The sequence below is a fragment of the Eublepharis macularius genome, chromosome 10 (genome assembly GCF_028583425.1).
Source record: "Eublepharis macularius isolate TG4126 chromosome 10, MPM_Emac_v1.0, whole genome shotgun sequence".
NCBI classification, from domain to species: Eukaryota; Metazoa; Chordata; class Lepidosauria; order Squamata; family Eublepharidae; genus Eublepharis; species Eublepharis macularius.
Genome location: NC_072799.1, coordinates 84,048,549 through 84,063,161, shown reverse-complemented (window position 1 = coordinate 84,063,161; position 14,613 = coordinate 84,048,549).

Below are 14,613 nucleotides of genomic sequence, written 5' to 3'. Positions count from 1 at the left end.
TGTGCGCGGCGCCTCGAGTGCCGCCGGGCAACGAGAAACGGCAAGTAAAAGAAACAGGCGGAAGCCTGTAAACAAGCGAATCCCTTCTGTTCTACAAGCGTTTGTGAAGGAGAGGTTGATCTGAAGAAGACTCGCTCTTCCCCTTCGTTGAGTTCCAGAATTTTGTTGGCGCCCCCCCCCCCAAATGGCAGCAAAGAGGCAAAGTCCCGCTCTCGGTAAGTCAATCTCGGCTACCTTGCAGAAGGGGGAGTCGCTCGAAGAGTTGGTACGCAGGGCGGTGGTGGAAGCTATAAAACCCTTTGTTGACAAGCTGAACGAAACTGATCAAAGGGTGGGCTTAATTGAAAGCGAGGTGAAAACCATTAAGGCAGCAGCGGGGGGGGCAGAAAAGTCTGCTCTGGAAAGTGCGTCACTTGTGAAGGCTACAAAAAAGGACCTGAAGTTGGTGGAGAACCAGCTGATCGGGCTACAGGTGGAACGAACGCAGACAATTTTGCGTCTCCAAAACGTGAAAGAGGAGGAAAATGAGGATCTGTGGGATTTGGTCTCGGAATTACTGGCGACACCCGCGAGGACGACTAAAGAAGAGGTTAAAAGCGCCATTTTGGAGGTCCGTCGGGCTTCTTCAAAATATGCAACAAAGCGACAGTTGCCTCGTGAGATCATTATTGACTTTTCATCTAAAAAGATTCGGGACACCATCCTATATAACTCATACAATGCGGATTTGGACTTTATGGGTTTGAAAGTCAAGATTTTGAAGGACGTTCCATTTCTAGTCCGGAAACGGCGTTTTAAATATAAAAAGTTTGTAGCACTTCTGACGGACCATGGAATAAAGTACAAATGGTTATTCCCGGAAGGAATATGGTTCAGATATAAAGATCAGGCCTATAAGATATTATCAGAAGATCAACTAAAGGATTTTGAGAATAAAAACCCAGAACTCTGCTGCACCAAGAACGAAGAAAAGGAGGAGCCGGAGGGGGGGGGGAGGAGGAGAGCATCGCAACAGCAGTTGCACAGAGAGAATTGCGTCCGGGACCTAGAAGGGGGAGGAAAGTTTAACCAGAATTTGAAATGTTTATTCTCTGTATGATTAACCACTCCATCATTATTTTATGGAGCTATTTTTGTATTGACAGTATGAAGGGAAACATTGAAGTGTAGTGTTTAGTGTTTGTAGTTCATTCCCCCCCTTTTCTTTTTCCACCCCCCCTTTGTCCCTTCCCTCTCCCCTTTCCTTGTGATAGTTTTGTGTAGTGTTTTGTAGCTATGAAAAATAAAAAATTATAAAAAAAAAAAAGAAAAAGAAAGAGTTTAACCTTCCTTTCTTGCCGAGAATAACTGTTGTAGCATGGAAGCGAACAGATGCTGGCATTAATATTTAAGTGAATGTGAAACACCAAAATCAGACAAACGGCAATAAACATTATCAAGACAAACACAGGCTTGTTTTGGGATTTTATTACCAAAAAGATGGATGGTTTTCCATTATGCAATTTAAGCTACATTAAGCAACTGCTGAGGACAGAGTCCTTAGGACTTGAAAGATCTTTAATTCTCCACTTTTAATTCAATATTCCTATTCAGCTGTCACTTTACAAATGGGTTCTTGGCAATTTCTGCTTTCTGTCGGTGGAGCATTCTCTGATCCTTGTTCTCTCCGCTGATTAAACTTACAGACTGTCAGACTGTCAGGGCTAGGTGGGGCCATGCTTGGTTGCATCAGCTCCAAGGCCTTTAGGGCTAAAATATACAATGCATATGACATGTGTCAGGTCACAGGTGCCAGATCTGACCTGTAGATGCACATATAATCAGGGAAACTCCCCTTCAAAGTTCTCCATTGCTCCATTGGGTGTGGAGCCCAAGGGAAGGACAAGCAGCCTCCCTTTCCCATGGCGTTTCTGCTGATGAAAATGGTATCAAAGCAAAACCTGAAGTCCCTCCTTCCCCTTGGAAAGCTCCTGAGCCAAACGGAGCTCCAGAATGCTTTGAAGGCGAGTTCCAGCAATCAGGCATTTGAACACAAGCCAGGTTGGATGCCTGTGATCCAACTCAAGTCACACGTACCGTCTGTTTTGGCAGTCAGGACTTGATTTGCAAATAGGGTTACCAATTCCGTCTGGGAAATTCCTGGAGATTTGGGGGCAGTGCCTGGAGAGGATGGAGCTTGAGGATAGGCGGAAGCTGAGTGGGGATGTGGTGCCATGGAGTCCACTCTTCAAAGATGCCGTTTTCTCCAGGGGAATTTATCTCTGTGATCTGGAAATCTTGTGCACTAATAGCCAAGTGAAAAAGATCTGAGGATACTTAAATCTGTATAATGGAGCCATGAATGGACAAGACGGATCTTCTTACACACTTGAAAAATGCCCCAAGTTTGCAGAAAAATCTGAAATCTAAAAAAAAAAAAAAAAACATTGGAGGCACTGCCGGCACCTCCATTGAGGCAAACCCGGTGATCTCCTCCAGTGCTGAGGCGCTAGAGAGGGCGCCAGGGGCGTGGGCGCGTACCTTGGAGCTGGTGGCGGCAGCGTGTGGGTGGCTGACTGGGAAGGATAGGAAGCTGCTTGCGTGCCACCCTGGCCACCTGTCATGCCTGGCCCACAGCTACTGCAGTCTCCCAACTCTCCCGCGCTGCTGCCACCAATACGTGCCCCTGGCCAGGAGCAGCAGCCAGGAGCCAGGCATGGCAGGCATCCAGGGCAGCGCGCAGAGCAACGGAGCAGGAGGGCTCAGAGGACACACGCACGCCTCCCCAGCCACCTGCTGTGCCTGGCTGGGCCAGTAGCCTCTCAGCCCTCCCGCCCAGCCGCCCACTGCCCCGCAGTCCAGGTGTGTGCACACACTGTGCGCGTGCACGAGGGGGCAGGAGCAGTCCTGAAGCTGCCCCCCCGCCCCCACCTCAGGCACCAGAAACTCTGGCACCGGCCCTGATTGGAGGTTTTAAAAAACCCACAATGATAAAACGATGGCCTCTTGCTTTAACCAGCTGCCCTCAGTGGCAATTGCTAGGCAACCAAAACAGCATTCAGGCCTTGGTTCGATTAGAAAAGGGAGGGCTCTTTCCATGGGTGTTTTGGCCTTGGCGGGGGGACTCATTGGGGGCAGGCCCAGCAACAACCACCAGGCAACTGAATACTTGATTTGCCTGTCTCACCCAGGCCGGGCTGTTTGGAATTGGTCAACAGCACCTCCACAAAACCAGTGGACTGTAGTGGACTGGTTAGAGTTTCAGAGTAGGATGTTGGAGATCCAAGTTCGAATCCCCACTCTGGTGTGGAAGCTCACTGGATGACTTTGATCCAGTTACACACAAGACACACACAAAAGACAGAACCTTTACTGGCATAACCGTAACAGTGTCGAAGATCCAGTTACACATTGGCAGCCTAATCCTACCTATCACGGTTGTTGTGAGGAGAGTACAGAGGCAAGGAGAACAACGCAAGCTGCTTTGGGTCCCCATTGTAGAAAAGGGCAGTATATAAATGAAGCAGATTAATAAATATAGATGAAGATGGGGAGCAGATAAAAGATAAGTTGTTTAGTGGGTTTGAAGGAGAGAAGGATAAAGGGAAAGGTGAGAACAGGGAGGAGGGAGCCAAAAGGCAGGAAAGAGGAAATATTGTGCGGAAGGGGATGCAGGGAAAAGTGAATTAACCCCCACAATCCCTTGCAGGTTCCCACCTTACAAAAGAGCCTGATCAGCCAGCACCATACAACAGGGCCAGAGGAGAGAGGCTCCCCGGAGGGGGGAAAGGTTATAGCAGGGGGTATATAAAGGTGGAGAGAAAGGTAGAAAGAAGGAGAGAAGGAAGCAGGAAAAGGGGAAGAGACTATGGGGGGGCAGGGAAGAGAAAGAGGATATGGTGGTGGACAGGGCTTTTTTTCTGGGAAAAGAGGTGGTGGAACTCAGTGGGTTGCCCTGGGAGAAAATGGTCACATGGCTGGTGGCCCCGCCCCCTGATCTCCAGACAGAGGGGAGTTGAGATGGCCCTCCGTGCCACTGAGCGGCGTGGAGGGCAATCTCAACTCCCCTCTGTCTGGAGATCAGGGGGCGGGGCCACCAGCCATGTGACCATTTTCAAGAGGTTCTGGAATGCCGTTTCACTCCGTTCCTGCTGAAAAAAAGCCCTGGTGGTGGAGAGGAAAATGAGATGCCTCCTGTGAGTCCTTACAAACGTCCATTTGTCAGTTCTAATTCCAGAAGAATTCCAGGTCTTACTGGAGGTTGGCAAACCTGGTCGCAAGTGGAGCCTGAAATACCACAAGCAGGTAAGGAAAGGCCAGACTCTTGGGATTTGCAACCTAGAGGCATCATCATACTGCTTGGCAGTGACAAGAATTGATGTTACAGGACTCTGTTTCCTACTGTGCTTTGAATCCTAAGCTGCTTCTGAATTCCTCCCTTATAAGAAGTCTCCCAGAATATTCTGGTCTGTTATCCGTATATCAGAATGGACCAGCATACTATATTCATTCCATCTGTTTGTCCATCTCAACATATCCCAGATTTGGGGGGGGGGGGGAATCAGTGGATGCCCATGTGGATCGTTATGAAACCATGGATTACAACTTATATCGAATGCATATAGAAATACAATTAAAATGTGTACTGAAGTGAGCATTGTGTACATATTTGTCCGGGTTCTGAGCCCCAGCCCCCAGACTTGACAAGAGGGAACAGCAGGGGACAAAAGGGTGGCAGCAACTCCACCCCCCAAGCCGGCAGCCAGGGCCAGAACCTACCTACTCCATGGGGAAGGGGCAAAAGGCCAGGACCTCAGAGGGGTGGAGGGGGCAAGGAGAGACCAGCCAGCCCCATCTTCCAGGGGGAAGAGAGGGGGCTAAGCAGGCTGGAGGGAAAGGGCCACAGCAGGGGGAAGGTGGGTCCAGCAGCAGCAGCAGCCCAGGCAGAGCCCTTACCTGGCAGGGAGAGGACGCCGCTGCTGCAGCCCAGAGCCACACCATGGCTAGAAGACAGCAGCCTGGCTCAGGAGTTGCTAGAAGCCAAGCCTCTCCAGGGGGGGCTGCCACAGGCATTCTGGGGGAAGAGATGGGTAACCACACCCAGCATTGCTGAGCAGGCAGTGCAGGAGCTGGCTAAGGCAGCTCCTCATGAGCAGGGCCAGGCAAGCTCAATAGCACAGAGGCTGGCTGGGGCAGCTCCTCGTGAGCAAGGCCAAGGAGCCCTCAGCTGGGGATGGCTCGCACTCAACCCCACCCTGCCAGCAAGGCAAGAGAGCCCAGGAGGGATTAGTGGTTGGAGGGAAACACCTGGAGGAATGCACAGCTGGGCCCAGTCAGGAGAGGGAACAAGCCTGGAAGGAGGGCGGGGTGGAGAAAGGAAACCCTATAAAGGGTGGCTGGGAAGAGCTCTGCGGTGGTGGGTGTGAGTGAGGAGTGATGATGTGGAGTGAGAGCAGTAAGATGCAAGGGTGGAGGCTTGGAGGAAAGTCCTGGGAGGAGGAGATGAAGGAGGACGCAGAGGGTAAGCAGGCCAGGTTGAGCAGGCCAGCGAGTGGACTGAGAGGGAGTCTGGGTGAGGTATACCGCCCCTCCTTCCACAGAGCAGGGTTCTGCAGAATCCCTGCCCCCCCTGTGACGTCAGGAGCAGACTGCCCAGTGCCACGCCCAGCGGCAGCGGCGGCAAGCCCTGACAATATTCACACAATGTTTCCAGGAATTCATAGTAGATTACTGGAAGGATGTGGAATATTTCACATTGTAACTAATATATTACTCCCTGGACTGATTGGCTACAGAACATTTCAGAACAACAGAAATTAAAGATCTTACTGTTGGGCAAGATAAAAAAGTGCACATATGATTTAGCCATATTTACCTATGCAGTTATGAATTACTTATAAAATACTTCGACGTACGGCTCGTAGGCTTTTAAGTTCCAGGGAAAGGAAAGAAAAATCTGGAATACCCTGAATACCAGATCGATTCTCTGATTCGGTTCAGTAATATCATTGAAATTTGGTAGAATTCCAATATTTTTTCTTATGGAAAAACCAATCCGAGGGCTATCTGGTAAGCTGGGGAGGGGTCATTTTCAATTTCCTGAGAACCTACTCCTAACTGTCATCTAAAGATACCCCAAATTCCATGAAAATTGGACCCCGGAAGCCAATTTTATGGGCCCCCCAGCAAGGTGCTCCCAGCCACCCCATTGTTTCCTATGGGGAAAAAGTCAAAGCTGACTCTCACCGCAGAAACACACTGGGGCAAGGCTGTCATGGCCAAAGCGCACTCCCGCATTCAAGCTGGGCTCATCCTAGAGAAATTCCAACAGAACCAAACGGAAGCATGGGAATGGAATCCCTCCCAGAATCAAAGTGAAGCAACAGGAACAACGTCACACCAGAGAATCACCCCCATTCCACTCAAACCAAACTGAAGCAAACTGTTGCAACTTAGTCCAATAGAAGCAAACTGAAGCAAGGGAATTCCTTTTGCTTGTGGCTGGGTACTGATTGGTTCTGTCCTGTGGTGTTTCCCGACTGGCTGCTGTGAATGACGCTTGTTCTGCTGGGCTAAGTTGCAACCACTGATTCAGCTTGTAATAACTACAACATTCATTTTATATACTGCCTTTCAGGACAACTTAACACCTACTTAGAATGGTTTACAAAGTGTGTTATTATTATCCTCACAACAATCACCCTATGAGGTGGGTGGGGCTGAGAGAGCTCCGGGCAATCTGTGACTGACCCAAGGTCACCCAGCTGGCTTCAAGTGGAGGAGTGGGGAATCAAATCTGGTTCTCCAGATTAGAGTCCTGCCACTCTTAACCACTACATCAAGCTGGATCTCACATTCTGGGAATGTGGAAGAGAGCAAGAGTCCAGTAGCACCCATAAAATGAACAAAACTTGTGGTAGGGCATGAGTTTTCGTGAGTCACAGCTTGTTTCTTTAGATGTAGAGCTGTGGCTCACAAAAGCGCATATCCTACCACAAATTTTGTGAGTCTTATAGGTGCTACTGGACTCTTGCTCTTTTCTGCTGCTAAAGACAGACTAACATGGCTACCCATCTTGATCTATTCTGAGAATGTCATATAAAATGACCCTCTTTTTATAAAAGCTCTTTTTGAATCCAACTCTAATATGATTGAAAACCAAACTGCATGTGTCTCCTAAGATCAATTTTTGAAAATTATTTTGTAATAAACCCCTCCTCTGGCAAGCAGCTGTTTTTAGGTTTTCATTTATTCTTTTGTTTATTTCAGATTCCCCTGACAAAGCATATGCGAAATGCGTAGGGGCTTCAAAGTGAATTAAAATTAATTGCACTAATTATCTTCTGCTTTTGCTCCATGCTTTTCTTGCTAACACTGTTCTACACATGATACATGGTTAGTTTCTCCTTCCCATATGATCAATGATTATTGGTGATGGTGGAGACAATTGCTTTGTGTTTACACTGTTTTAAATGGTGAGGGGACCTTGACAAAGACCAGGGCTCATTTGGAGGGGGAACGTGCTGGAATGGCATTCCTGTAGAGCTGAAAAGAGGTCATGTGGGTTTTGGCCCCGCCCATGAGATTCCATTTCCTCCCCACTGCCTCCCCTCCAAAGGAGGGTATGCGGCTTTAAATTCATTCTGCTGCTTTATTTTCATTCGTGACTCGTGAGAGAGAGAGAGAGAGAGAGAGAGAGAGAGAGAGAGAGAGAGAGAGAGAGAGAGAGTGGGTGGGTGAGTGAGTGAGTGAGTGAGTGAGTGAGTGCAAGCCGCACTACTGGGGCTGGCTCTCCAAAGGAGGGTAAGCGGCTTTAAATTCATTCTGCTGCTTTATTTTCATTCGTGACTAGTGAGTGAGTGTGTGTGAGTGTGCAAGCAGGGCTGGTGGGGCTGGCTTTCCAGAGGAGGGTAAGCTGCTTTAAATTCATTCTGCTTTATTTTCAGGAAATACCTGGAGATTTTGGGGCCTGAGGGGTGGGTGTTGCCTTCTGACACACTTCCAGTGATGTCAGGGGGTGTGGCATATGCTAATGAGATATGCTAATGAGTTGTGCTAATGAGTTCCTGCAGTTCTTTTTCTACGAAATGACCCCTGACAAAGACATTCACCAAAGGGAGACCATTGTTGTTTGATTTTTGTAGCAGCTGCTGTTGTGTTATAACTGTTGACCTGTTCAGATTGTTTTAAAGATATATAATTTTAAGTACATTTTGTTGTTCGTACATGACACTCAACATTTGAAAAGCAGCAGATAAATGCTAGCATCCCCACGGTGTGTATAATGGCTGATCCTGTTCTAAGGCTGTTCAGCTATTCCATTTTGTGAACCTGGGTTATGAAATCCATTTTTCTTGTATGCAGAAGCTATACGTTCTTTTATCATTTAATTAGGTTTTTAACTGAACAACTGCTACGTTGTTATATTTCAACCAGTGGAACATTTTTTTCACAGGCAAAAAACCCACTCATTTTTAACAAAACAAAATTGGTGCTAATTTTGCGTGATGGCTGCAGAGAATGAGATCAGAGGAAGCACCGCTGGAGGGAGCGCATCAGAGGAATAATAAGGGCATTGTAAGAACAAGTACACAAGTTGGCAGATCGGTACACTACCAGGGAAACACATGCTTAACTTCATCCTCTTGTATTGCTAACGAGATGGTGGAAGACCTTGCCCTGGAGAGGTCCTGCCTCCCTTCCTCCACCAAAGTGGCATCAGGTCATTTTATTTAATTATATTTTTCACCAGCTGGACACTGACACTGGCCACAAGCCCAGCAGGGGGGAAGTATCCGTGGGAGGACATCCACCGGGAGGCATTTTGCTGCTTGGGGCTGCGGCAGCCTTCCTGCTGCTGTTGCCTGCTTTGCTGTCCTCTCTCCTCTTCCCCCTATTTTGTGGGGCCCAGGCTCATCCAGGGAGCCAGAAAAGCTGGTGCTTCTCTTCTCTTCATCCCCCCAAACAATGGTGCCAGGACTACCAAAGTGACGGCCTAACTCTCATGGGAGGAAGAATCTCACAAGTGTCTGGGAAGCTCTAATGTCTACGTGGCTTGCCACACTGGTTTCACATAGGCTTGGAGGACAGGAACGAGGAACATTAGCTCCTCCGGCTCCTGGCTAGGGTGCAATGGTGGTGAAATTACGCCGTCCCCCCCAAATCCATCATTTGAGATCCAGAAATGGATCTTCCACATTATACTTAATTTTACTTAGCTGGTAAGGTAAAGATAGTCCCCTGTGCAAGCACCAAGTCATTACAAGACATGGGGGTACATTGCATAACATTTTCTTGGCAGACTTTTTACGGGGTGGTTTGCCATTGCCGTCTCCAGTCATCTACAGTTTACCCCCAGGAAACTGGGTACTCATTTTTTTATTATTTATGTCATTTATAGTCTGCCTTTCTCACTGATACTCAAGATGGATTACACAGTATGAGATTAGTACAATCAGTATCAAATACATTTCAATACTGTATCAAGGACATTTCATAAATAATGCCTTAGAGTAAATAGATACACGTTTAAAAGACATAGTATTAGGAAGAATCCAATAAAGAGTAGAAAAAATACTGAAGCAGTACATAATCAATTATAGGACTAACATTAGACAACATGGAGCACTGGTAGTATATAGGAATACATATTTAAAGCAGCAGATAATATGTAAGGCAATATAATGATGAATATGGTCCCTAACTCATTAGAGAAGCATCTTCCCTACAATATAGCCCTCCCATTTGAGTAAAAGGCCTTTTTGAACAGTTTGGTTTTGCATCGTTTACGAAAAGCCAGGAGAGTGGGGGCTCTTGACCTCGGAAGGATGGAAGGCTGAGGGGCCAAGCTACAAGTGACGAATGACACTTGAACAGCAAGTGTATTTCTCCCTGTTCACTTGCCCTCCACTCAATCTACTTGCCATTCAAGTGTCATTTGTCACTTGTAGCTTGGCCCTGAGTCAACCTTGAGCTGGCTACCTAAAGCCAGCTTCTGCTGGGATCGAACTCAGGTCATAAGCAGAGCTTGGGCTGCAGTACTGCAGCTTACCACTCTGCGCCACGGAGCTCATTTACTTAGCTGACATAAATATTTATAAAATATAAATATGCTTGAAAATAATTGCTACGTCCCATTTTTATTTTTAAAAACTCTCCTTATAATTATCCAGTGGATCAAATCCTTGCTTCTTTGAAACTAGCAGAAAGTTGGCCATTATTTTCCAAAGTGGTCAGTTTTCACACTTTGTTTTTTGCCTTCAGTAATTAGCCAAAATAGGGGAAGGCATTAAAAGAAGCTGGCAAATGCTTAATTCGGATATAATGAGAGCAATCCTAACTAGCTAGTTATCATAAAAATGTGATTTTAACTTGTAATTATATATACTACCATGTTGCTTTTATCTCTCAAGGTCCACTTTGAGTCTCAACAAGAAAGGGAAACTATAAATGAAGTAAGTAAATAAATAAATCCCAAACTCATATGACTCAGTGATGATACTTGTCAATGTGACAAGTATCTATAACCTGTATCTATAATCTAACAACTGAACTTCTAAATGTTATTTAGAGTCATATACAAATTAAATCAAAAAGAGTCCAGTAGCACCTTTAAGACTAACCAACTTTATTGTAGCATAAGCTTTCGAGAATCACAGTTCTCTTCATCATGCAACTGACGAAGAGAACTATGATTCTTGAAAGCTTATGCTACAATAAAGTTGGTTAGTCTTAAAGGTGCTACTGGCCTCTTTTTGATTTTGCTACTACAGACTAACACGGCTAACTCCTCTGCATCTATACAAATTAAAGCACTGATAAATCTTTAAATGACCTTCTAGCATCTAGTTGCCAGGTTTACTTAATATCCTTCCAAGGTACAGCATTGAACTTTGGCATTATAGCAGTATGAGCATAAGATGTGGTGTAAGATGTACAACACAATGTTGACATGGATGCTTATCTCACTCTCAGTATAAAATGCAAAATACAACAATGGCATGGGTGCCTGCAGAACACAGCAATAGCATATAACACAACAAGCATGGATGCAGAATACAACAATGGCATGGATGCTGGCATTCATGACAAGAACAACTATAGACTGGTGAGATGGTGAAGACCCCCTTTCCAAATATGTATTTAAAATATTCAGTTCAGCCCTAACATGAGGAAATCATCCACAGAAGAGTGTGGCAGCCCTAAGATCTCATTTAAAAAATCAAACACAAATGAAGAGAAACTTTGATAACAGTTTGATAACATGGAGGCATAGTCCTCCATGGCAGCTTTGCTCATCTGAACAGGGTCTCTTGCAGGTGCCAGCCTGCACATGGGCGAAATCAACAGCAGCCGCACACGGGTTTTCTCTGTGGTGGCCCCTACCCTGTGGAACGGCCTGCCTGAGGAGGTCAGGAGAGCCCCCACGCTCCTAACTTTCTGCAAATGATGGAAAACCAAATTATTCAAAAAGGCTTTGGTATTGTAGGGAGGGGCTCTCAGATGCTTCACTAATGAGTCAAGGACCATAGATTTCCCCATTATGTTGCCTTACGTACTACCTGTTGTCTTAAATATGCGCTCCTATGAGCTACTTGTGCTTTATGTGCTCTAATGTCAGTCCTAGAATTGCTTATGTTCTTTTCCAGCATTTATTCTTAATAATGCTATGTCTTTGTAAAATTGTGTCTATTTACCCTATGGCACTATTTATGGAAATGTCCTTGAAACTGACTGTACTAATCTCACATTGTGTAATCCACCTTGAGTCTCAGTGAGAAAGGCAGACTATAAATGACATTAACAATAACAACAACAACAACAACAACAACAACCATTCAAGAGAAGTAGCATTTTCATGTCTCCTCTGACAGGCCTGTACGGGTTTCACTGCAACTCTCAGCTGCACAGTAATTCTAGTTAGAAATCCTGTCTATGCTCTGCATTCATGGTTTGTATCTAAAATCCTTTTCACAGTTTCTAAATTAAAGATAATGATGAGTCATGCCATTCTATTAAGGAAAGTGGCTCTCCCTGTAATCTTGATGTAGTTCAGTTTTTAAGGGAAGACAAGGACACAGTGGGGTAATTGGCTAACCAAATACCTGGGATATGAATTTCACCTGCCTCTAGGGTGTTGCTGACACTAGCTTACTGAGCATGTAACATGCTGACAAAATAAAAGCACCGGATCGGCTGCATCTCTGGTCTAGGATTTGGAATGCTGGGATGGTTCTGCTGCCAGAGTGCTTGTTTCTGCATCTACAAAACAAAGGTAAGAAACAAATTGTTGTAAAATAATAAAGAAATTGACTTGGTAAAGGCCACCTCATGAGAGTCAATTCCAAAATTATGGAGCCTTCATTTCCCCAGTGGCAGAAGTTTGGAAGAGCTGGAGGCAATAGAGTTGCTGCCAAGCAAAAGTGACAGCTTTGAGGCAGCTAATAAAAGTAAAACCATATAATAAAATCATAACACAACAGCATAAAATTAAACTATAAAAAGCTATAGCATAAAAACATGAACTGAAATTACAGTCATCACTTCCTGACATTCATTCATGTCACAGAAACTATGCAATCTGAAATAAACAAGAACTAGTTTTGGAGATTGCACAGCTCCCTGGAGTTGAAGGACGCCTACGATCTTTAGGCTAAATTCTGAGCATACCAAAGAGTTGTTGAAGAGGTCTCCCACCTGGTGCTCAAAAGTCCCTGCAAGGTAGACTTCATTGGGATCCAGTGGAGACAGGCAAGGGTACCAAGAGTTGACGGAATAATATGAAAAGAAGTCCTGATGATTTAAATGAGTGTATGGTATTAAAGACGCCATATGGATTTGCAAGCGGGGATTAGAATAACTTGATAGCCCGTGTTTCTATGCAGCTGGAGGATAATTTATGATTTATTTATAGACATTGCTACTGCATTCATTTACCCGAAAGCCTGGACATCTCAATTTTGAATATTTTTAAAACAGAATTTGAAAGTAGAGAGACATGAGTGAATAAATAATTAATCTTTCTGCAAAAGGATATTAAGAGAAATAAAGCACCCTGATGATTACAGAAACAGTAATCACCAGAACACCAAACAATTGACAAGTGTGAATTGCCTGCACTTGTTATACAATCTATATATATAAAGACAAGTGTCCTGACTGACTCACCAATGCCCAGCCCAATCCCCCGGAACAAGAAACTTGAAATTTGGGGAGAACATTCCTTTCATGATATAAAGGCTCACTAGCAAGAGATTTTAAGAAATTCGCCCTCTAAGGGGGTCAGAAGGGGAAAATGTGTTTTCCCATAAGGATACGGCTTCCCTGTGTGGCTGGCAGGGCGCTCCCCCCCCCCAACTTCCAACTCAGGGCCAAGCTACAAGTGACGACTTACACTTGAATGGCAAGTGAACAGACTCACGTGTATTCCTCCCTGTTCACTTGCGCTCCACTCAATCACTACGTGTACTTCGTCACTTCTAGCTTGGCCCTCAGCCTCCCTGAAGTACAGATCTGGGGACTCAGTGGGGCAAATGGATGATGTGGTCCACTACCCCGTGGAGTTCCTCAACATGCTCAACCCTCCTGGCTTCCCAGCCCACAAGCTTCTCCTCAAAGTGGGGGCTCCAGTGATGCTGCTCCAGAACTTCAGCCCACCCAAACTCTGCAATGGCACCAGACTACGAGTGAAAGCCCTCCACAGGAATATCATTGAGGCTACATTGTTCATTGGCAGTGTTCGGGGGGGGGGGAGAGTCAGTGTTCATACCACGCATACCATCAGAGGATCCCTTCAAGTTCAAGAGACTGCAGTTCCCCCTCAAGGCCTGATTTGCTATGATGATCAGTAAGTCCCAGGGGCAGACACTGAAGGTGGCAGGAATTGACTTGAGGGAGGACTGCTTCTCACATGGGCAGTTCTACGTGGCCTGCTTCAGACTGAGCTCACCCAGCAGCCTGCTGATCCTAGCACCTGAGGGGGAAACCACCAATGAGGCCTATAAAGAGGTCCAGTGGAAAAAAAAGGTTGTACGTATTTTTCACTTTATTTATTGCACTACACTCTTTTCCTTTTAAAATTCTCTTCAATAAATGTTACGTTTAGAAATTTACTTCATCAGTTTTAGGCATCAACGTGCTCTGTTTTATTCAAACACTTTTGAGAAGCACGGGTACTATGCTATTATATTACAAAACCAACTAAAAAAAACCCCACAAATCAAAAAATGTTACATACCCATAAGTATTATAATGGGATTTAAAGTAGTTAAACACTGTAGCAAAGCATGGGCATCAAGCTAGTCTCTCATAAACAGCACATGAAATTCTCCCTTAATGCCATAGTTTCATATTAGACAAATTTTAAGAGCTGAAGATACGTAACTGTGAAAAACAAGAGAGAGCAACGTGTTGAAGATTACTCAAAAAACAAGATGGGTGCCCACCACACCACCCTCCCCTCAATCCAACTCCACCTCACACCTCCTGCAGCCATCACCTCTGACTGCCCCCAAGAAGCCTCCTGGCAGATGTTGTGCAAGATATACCGATGCTAAAAGGAGGAAACACCTGCAGGCCTGGGCACAGCAGTGACAACCCTGGCAGACCTAACAGCCACCGTATACCCTGATATCG